The sequence below is a fragment of the Molossus molossus genome, unplaced genomic scaffold (genome assembly GCF_014108415.1).
Source record: "Molossus molossus isolate mMolMol1 unplaced genomic scaffold, mMolMol1.p scaffold_m16_p_16, whole genome shotgun sequence".
NCBI classification, from domain to species: domain Eukaryota; kingdom Metazoa; phylum Chordata; class Mammalia; order Chiroptera; family Molossidae; genus Molossus; species Molossus molossus.
This window is the reverse complement of record NW_023425351.1, coordinates 57455802-57462932: the sequence shown is the minus strand read 5'-3', so window position 1 is coordinate 57462932 and position 7131 is coordinate 57455802.

Sequence of the window (7131 nt, the reverse complement as noted above, 5' to 3'; positions counted from 1 at the left end):
CTTACCAGCAGAATTTCAACCAAAACCTTTACATAATTAATACTTAACAAATAAACGTGGTTATAAAAGTACAGCCAGCGATGTGTTTCTCCCCCTGGGATGTGTATATCTGTGGGAGGCACCCTTTTTCAGCTCTAAATACTAATAAAACTAAGGACCCAAATACACAGAACTGAAAAACATAATCATTGAATGAAGGCATCACCAAATATTTCAAAAGTAATACCAGATACCCAGTTCCTTTGCTTGTACTTGAATATTAATAATCATAATTTAATGATTTTGCTATAATCTTAAAATAATGTTGATTTAATTCTTATTTTTGTTGTATTTTATAAAATTATGCAACTTATGTGTCTAGTAGTGCAAGGCCACAGTTTATAAATAAGTGGATGCATGGTGAAGTTGTGTGCTCCGCATTTCGGGGATGAGTAACTGAAGGAGGTTGGAGGGCAGGCAATGTTTAGACTATTGAAGAGTGAGTGACTGAAACATGCCCCCATGTGGTGGGGGTTATGGTTACAGCCATAAACCAGGAGCTCTCTGCTGGTATTTTTCCTGCTTCAGGACAGGAAGTAAGGAAACTATCTGTGCCCAATGGAAAACCCCCCAGGGATAAAGCGAGGCTAAGGGCAATTATGCCAACTGGCATCTAGCCAGGAGGCTAATACCCCTCTTCTGGTAGAAATACCACGGGACTGAGAGAGGAGGAGGGAAGGAGGAAAATTTGGAAGCCTATCAGGAAATACAGGAAATTTAATTTTAAAATTAGAGAAAGTTTTCATTTAATGGGATTAAGGAGAGCATTGGGTAAGTACTGTTTAAAAATGTAAAAAAGTGCACAGAATGGCAGTCTGCCAACAACCTATAGTAAGTACACTCCCTTCCCCCTTATCTAGAATGGCTCTTTGTCTCTCATTTTTTTTCCCCCTTGAAATATTAAACTGTTCGGCTAGTGGATCCATTTTAGAACATGCTTTCAAATAAAAAGATAGAAAGGATGGTGTGATTTTATTTATTTTTCTTCTTCGGAACATAAGTTGGGTTCCAACTACTGAATCTGCTTGGGGTATGGAGTAGAAGGTTTGCTTCCTCGATTACCCTGGGTAGAAGGTTTGCGATGGAAAAGGAAACTTTGAGGCGCAAAGCAGACGGGAGCAGAGCCAGTTTTTGTTTTTGTTTTGTTGTTGTAATTTTTCATGCCGAAGCGATGACCATCTCTGAATGGACTTGGAAAGGTAGACATGTGCGGTAGCATCCTTCAGAGAAACAGGGGAGGGATCACATTTTCAGACAGTAGGTTGTCCTCTGTTACACAACTGTCACCTTCCACTTGGCAAATACTTGGTTATTATGCAGGAGGTGGAGAGGGGAGACCAGGCGATTATGCGGGGCGCTTCCTAAAGCAGTCCCCCCTCAGAACCTCTGTGGGTTTAAATGAAAAGCCATTGAAGAGACAGGGGCAACTTTTAGTGCTTGTCTTTACCTTCAGCAGATGGAGTTACTCAAGGCAAAGTCTGCACCTCTTCAAGGCTTTTTTCAAGACTGACTTGGGCTCTCTCCTTGGCGAGGAGCAGCCAGGCTCTGGATCCCAGAGGTCCCTCAAAGGGCTGCCCTTGTCTAGAATATAACTGGAGGAGTCAGAAGGTGTCCGTAAACGCTACTCATGTTCTGGTGGGTTGAGGTGTTTGGTGGAAAAACCAAGTGTAGAATAGGTGTCGTTCTTTTACAGCCCATAGGGAACCATCAACAAATCCCTCGTTCCACCTTCAGAATGTATCCAGTGTCCCTCCGTTTGCAAACCTGCCACCATTACACTCATGCTGAAGTCACCAGTGTTTGTCTCCGGATTACTGCAAAGTCGCTGAGCTGGTCTCTGCTTCCATCCTTGCCCGGTAGAGTCTATTCTAGGCACACAGTGATCCTTTGACAAGTTAGGTCAGACCATGTCCTTCCTCTTCACTCAGGGTAAAAGCCAAAGTACTTTCTAAGATCTTGAGAACCCTGTAGGGTCTCATCCCATCTCCCTTGACCGCTTCTTCCCAGCCACACAGGGCTCCTTGCTCTGTCTCCAACTAACAGCAGACACTTTGCTTTCGATCCTCCTTCTGCTTGGAGTGTTCTTCCATGGAATACCCACGGGAATGGCTCTGTGCTCCTCAGTCTCTTCAGATCTGCTGGCCAGATCTCCAGCTACAACACCAAAATATTCCTCTTTATTTTTCTTTAGGGAACTTATCACATTTCACATGCACAGGCGTTTACTTCGGTGTAGTGTACACATGTCCAGAAAATCCCCATCACGGTCACTGCTGTCAGGACCGAAGTGCTACCTCTTGACAACAGTTTGTTAGAAATGTACTTGCATGTCATAAAACTGCATTTTCTTTAAGAACAAAAAGGCTGCAACTTTTCTTCTATTGATCCAGGGTGGATTTGGAGGCAGCTATTTTGAATTAGTGAGGGCTTTCTGCGTAGGTTCTTGGGGGTGGTGTTGGATGATTGGGTTTGGGCAAATCTCCAGGATACCAGTTGCTATGGACTAGAACTGTGTCCATTCAAAATGCGTCTGTTGAGGCTGTAACCCCCAATGGCATTGTGTTTGGAGACAGGGCTTTTGGGAGGTAATTCAGGTTAAATGAGGTCAGAAGGGTGTGGTACAAACCTGAGAGAATTGGGGACCTTATAGGGAGAGAGAGAACTTCTATGTGCATGCGCCAGGGAAGGCTGTGTGGGGACGTGAGGACAAGGAGGCTGTCCTCAAACGAGGAGAGAGGTCTCACCAGAACCCAAATCTTCTAGCACCTTGCTCTTGTACTGCCCAGCCTCCAGAACAGTGAAAAATAAATTTATGTTCTGTAAGCCACCCAGTCTATGATAATTTTATTACGGTGATCTGAGCCAACTAAGACACCAATCCACCACAGCAATGCAAAATGGTCGGTTATCTTGTGTAAGTTCTGGATTTGACCACCCAGATTGCCAATACTGTTATGTCCACTTAAAAAGGGGGGGGGGCATCCCTTCAGGACTAGGTAGGGCAAGGCAAAATAAGAGGTGACGTGACATGATTTTATACAGGTGATTAAAATTTTTCTTTGTAAAAGGACTATATTTTTGTTTTAGAAAATTTAATACAGAGAAGAATAAGAAGAAAAGAAAAAAACCACTATGTTGTTCTCTGAGATGACCATTGTTAGCATTTTACTGTATTTCATTCCAGTCTTTTTTCTGTGTATACTAAACTTATTGATTCTAAGATTCTTTAGTAATTGTGGTCTCTTTCCAGGGTCCTAGCACACTTTAACTACTCACTGAACAGTCCACTTTGCTGTTATAGTAGCTTAGAGTGGTAATTTTACCCCCTTTTTATTCAAAGCAATTATTGTTGTTTTATTGTTATTTACAGCCAGTGGTAATTATTGTCCACAGCCAGTAGTTAATTTCATTTATGGATATTAACAAATCCCTTCGTGTGTTTACTGTTTTTGTCTTTTATTTCATGTTCTCCCCATGGGCTCATCTTTCTCTTTGTTAAAGTGAATTCTTTAATAGTTCTTTTAGAGCGTGCCTGTGTGTGTGTGTGTAGGTAAACACTCTTGGCCTTTTATGGCTGGAGAAATCTTTATTTTGCCAACACCTTTGAACAAGAATTGAACTGGGTATAAAATTCTAGATTAATGCTTACTTTCCCTCAGCACTTTATAGATACTACTACACTGTCCTTTGCCATCTATGACCATGGCTTGGAAGTCCTCTCGAAGGCTAGTTCTTGCTCATGTGTGTGTAATCTGTGTCTCCTCTCTGGCCCTTTTTGAGATTATCTCATTATCCTTAATGTCCTGCAAACATGGATTTATTTCTATTTATCTAAAGGCACCATTGCTCTGAGAAGTCCCATTTATTTCACTTGAAATGCTCAGCAAAATATCATTTCAGATAGCGCTTCTTTGCCAATTCCTCCATTATCTACTTTGTGGACTCCCATTAGTTAAATATTGGAAACTCGCGTTCTCTTTTCTATTTTAGCTGTCCTAATTTTTTAAAATAATTTTGTCTTTCAGTGTCATATTCAGGGTGGCTTTCTCAAAACTGTTTTCTAATTAATGAATTCTCTCTTCAAGTAGGAATAGTTCAGAATTTATCCTGATATAGCAATTTCATTTCAATGATCATACTTTATTTTTCAGGCATAATTGGTCCTTTTTCATAGCCTCTTGTTCTTGTTTGATTTCTGCCTGCTTATTAATTCCTTGTACTTTTTAATGAACATGACAATTTCTTTTATCCTCTCTAATGTATTTAATTTAAAGTCTTTGTCTGATATTTTTATAAAATCAGTTTCAGATTGGAGTGAATTTGTGTTCAAGTTATTTGTTGGCTGTCTTTTTTTGAATTGCATTTCTCCACGTGTTTTGAAAATGTTAATTCTGTTCATTTTGAATGACAGGGATTTTAATTTTGTTTGTTCCTCACTAATGGTTTTGCAGTTTTCTTCATCCATCTCTCTGAGTCCCCACGTCAGAGTCAAGTCTGATAAAGGCACTTGTAAGAATTTCTGCCTCTAAGTGTGTTGTGGGTAGAACTGTATCCACACCAAGAAAACATATTGACATATTAGCCCTGATGACTATGACTGTGACCTTATTTGGAAATAAGGTTTTGCAGATGTAATCAAGGTAAGATGAGATCATCCTAGATTGGAATGGGCCCTAATCTAGTGGCTGATGTCTTCATTAGAGAAACAGAGGAAGTTTTGGACACACTCACAAGAGAAGACAGTTCTATGAAGACTGTGGAGTTATGCTGACATAAGCCAAGAAACACCTGGGGCCACCAGAAGCTGAACGAGGCAAGGACAGTCTTCCCTAAAGCCTGTAGGGAGAGCACGACCCTGCTGACATCTTGATTTTGTACATCTAACCTCCAGAACTGCGAGAGAATAATTTTCTGTTGTTTTAAGCCATCTGGTTTGTGATCCTTTGTCATGGCAGCCCCAGTAAATGAACACAGGGTGATATTGGGGATCCTGCAGCTCCATCACAGGGGCAGAGGGCAGCTTGAGTTGGTGCCTGAGTCCACTGCCTTCCTGGATTCCCATCTGCTGAGAAGCAGTTGCCCCAGAGGTTGGCTTGAGCTGTTTTTATTTTTGTGCTTCCTCTGGAGTGAAGAGGCTGGGAGAAGCCACTCTAGTCCCTGACTTCAAGTGGTGAGCCTGGCTGTGATCCCCTCCCGCTAGACCCTGAATGAGACCTGTTGCTACCGGGTAGGGACTCAGAGCCCATCAGTTCTGACATTTCAGTCCTGCCAATCATTTTGCATGTGCGTCCCATTGGTTCACAAATGTATTTATGTTGTTTTCGAACCAGCTGTGTGTGTGGGTGTGTGCTTTTGGTTTCCCTTTCTTGTATTTTATTTATCATTTTGTACATTCTGAGCACAGGGGATGAAGGATCTGACTTACCATGGCATTCTGACTAGAAGTTCACAGTCTTTCATGCATGGGGTTTGGTCATCAGTAAACTGTACGTAGATGCTTCTTATCTACTTGACAAAAAAAATAACATTAATATTGTTCTATGTTATTATAAACTCTTTGTGAACGTAGGTTTAATGGCTGTGTAGCATTCCGTCAAGTAGAAGTAGAATCGTTTTTTAAGGAGATACTTTGCGGTGATAAAAGCCTTTGCCATGAAATATCTCAACTCCTAGCTTGCAGAATCATCTAAAACTCGTTAAGGCGAGGTGCTGGAATGCGGTGGGGCCTCCTCCTGTGTTTCAGGCCGCGGAGGTAGTTCTGCCTGTGCCCTAAATTCCCTGAGCAAGGAGCCTTTATTTGCGAGGCTTCACATTCCACTGAGCAGTGTAAGTGGTTTCCCTGGAATTTCATTTGGTTTCTGAATATAGCCTCAGGTTATGTGCTGTGAAGATAGTTTTGACATTTTAAATGATTGTAACTTAAAATCAAATACATTTTTCATCGGAGGTGGGGAACAGGCACCAAACAAACTGTGTTCTTCCACAGTGGCTAGAATTCAATTTTTTTTTTTTTTTTAAAAAGATGTTTGTATTGATTTCTTTAGAGAGAGGAAGGGAGAGAGGGAGAGAAACATTGATGTGAGGGAGAAACATTGACCGGCTGCCTCCTGCACGCCCCCTACTGGGGACCGAACCTGTAACCCGGGCATGTGCCCTGACCAGGAATCGAACTGGGACCTCTCAGTCCATGGGACGGCACTCAATCCACTGAGCCATGACAGCCAGGCTAGGATTCAATTTTTGACACTCGACTTTCTCCTGAGATTCTAACTAGAAGCCTATGTAGATGCCATTAGTCCCATCCCTCTTGAAAATGACCAGGAAAGCACTTGTTTGTGTCTGGGAGAGCCGTGTGAGTTTCCCCTCGTCTCACAACAGCACCTGCCTAGCCACGCGTGGGGCTAACCAGGGTTCTGATCCCACTTTACTAAAGGAAAAAAAAAAAAAATGAAGAGCTTATTCAAGAAATATTGCGCCACTAGGTAGTTTTATTGGGAGTTGAACTTTTATCCATTGGCTGAGAAAAACACTTTCAGTATCTCAAATTATAGTATTGCAAAGGTGGACAGGGCCCCCTGGTTGTATGCACACGAGCTCTTATTTGATTCATGAATTTGATCCATGACATTCCCAAGGAGTCGTTAAACTTTTGCTTGACTATCTCCAGATAGAGAAAAATGACTTATAATAGCTGCATGTTCCATTGTTGGACATCTATAACTGTTAGGTCTTAATGCTGAGCAAAAGCTGTCTTCTCGTGTGTCCTAACTTCCTGTTTGGAGCCCCACAATAAATCTGAAATTTCTTTCATTTATCAGTATTTTTATTGTTCACAGGCATTTGGTATGGGGTCCTGGGATCTTCTTTTCTTTCCGTAGTACATTTCAGTTCCTGTAACTTCAGCTGAAGAGGTGATCCGGGCAACTTCGCGACCGCTTCACTGGTGGGTCAGGCGGCTCTGGGCCAAAACTGTGGCTGTGCCACGTCCAGCAGCAGGCCTGGCCCGGGGCGAGTTCCCTAATCTCTCTGAGTCTCCGTGTGCTCCTCTGTACAGCAGGGAGGGTCATGACGTATTGGAGTTAAGGGAGATGA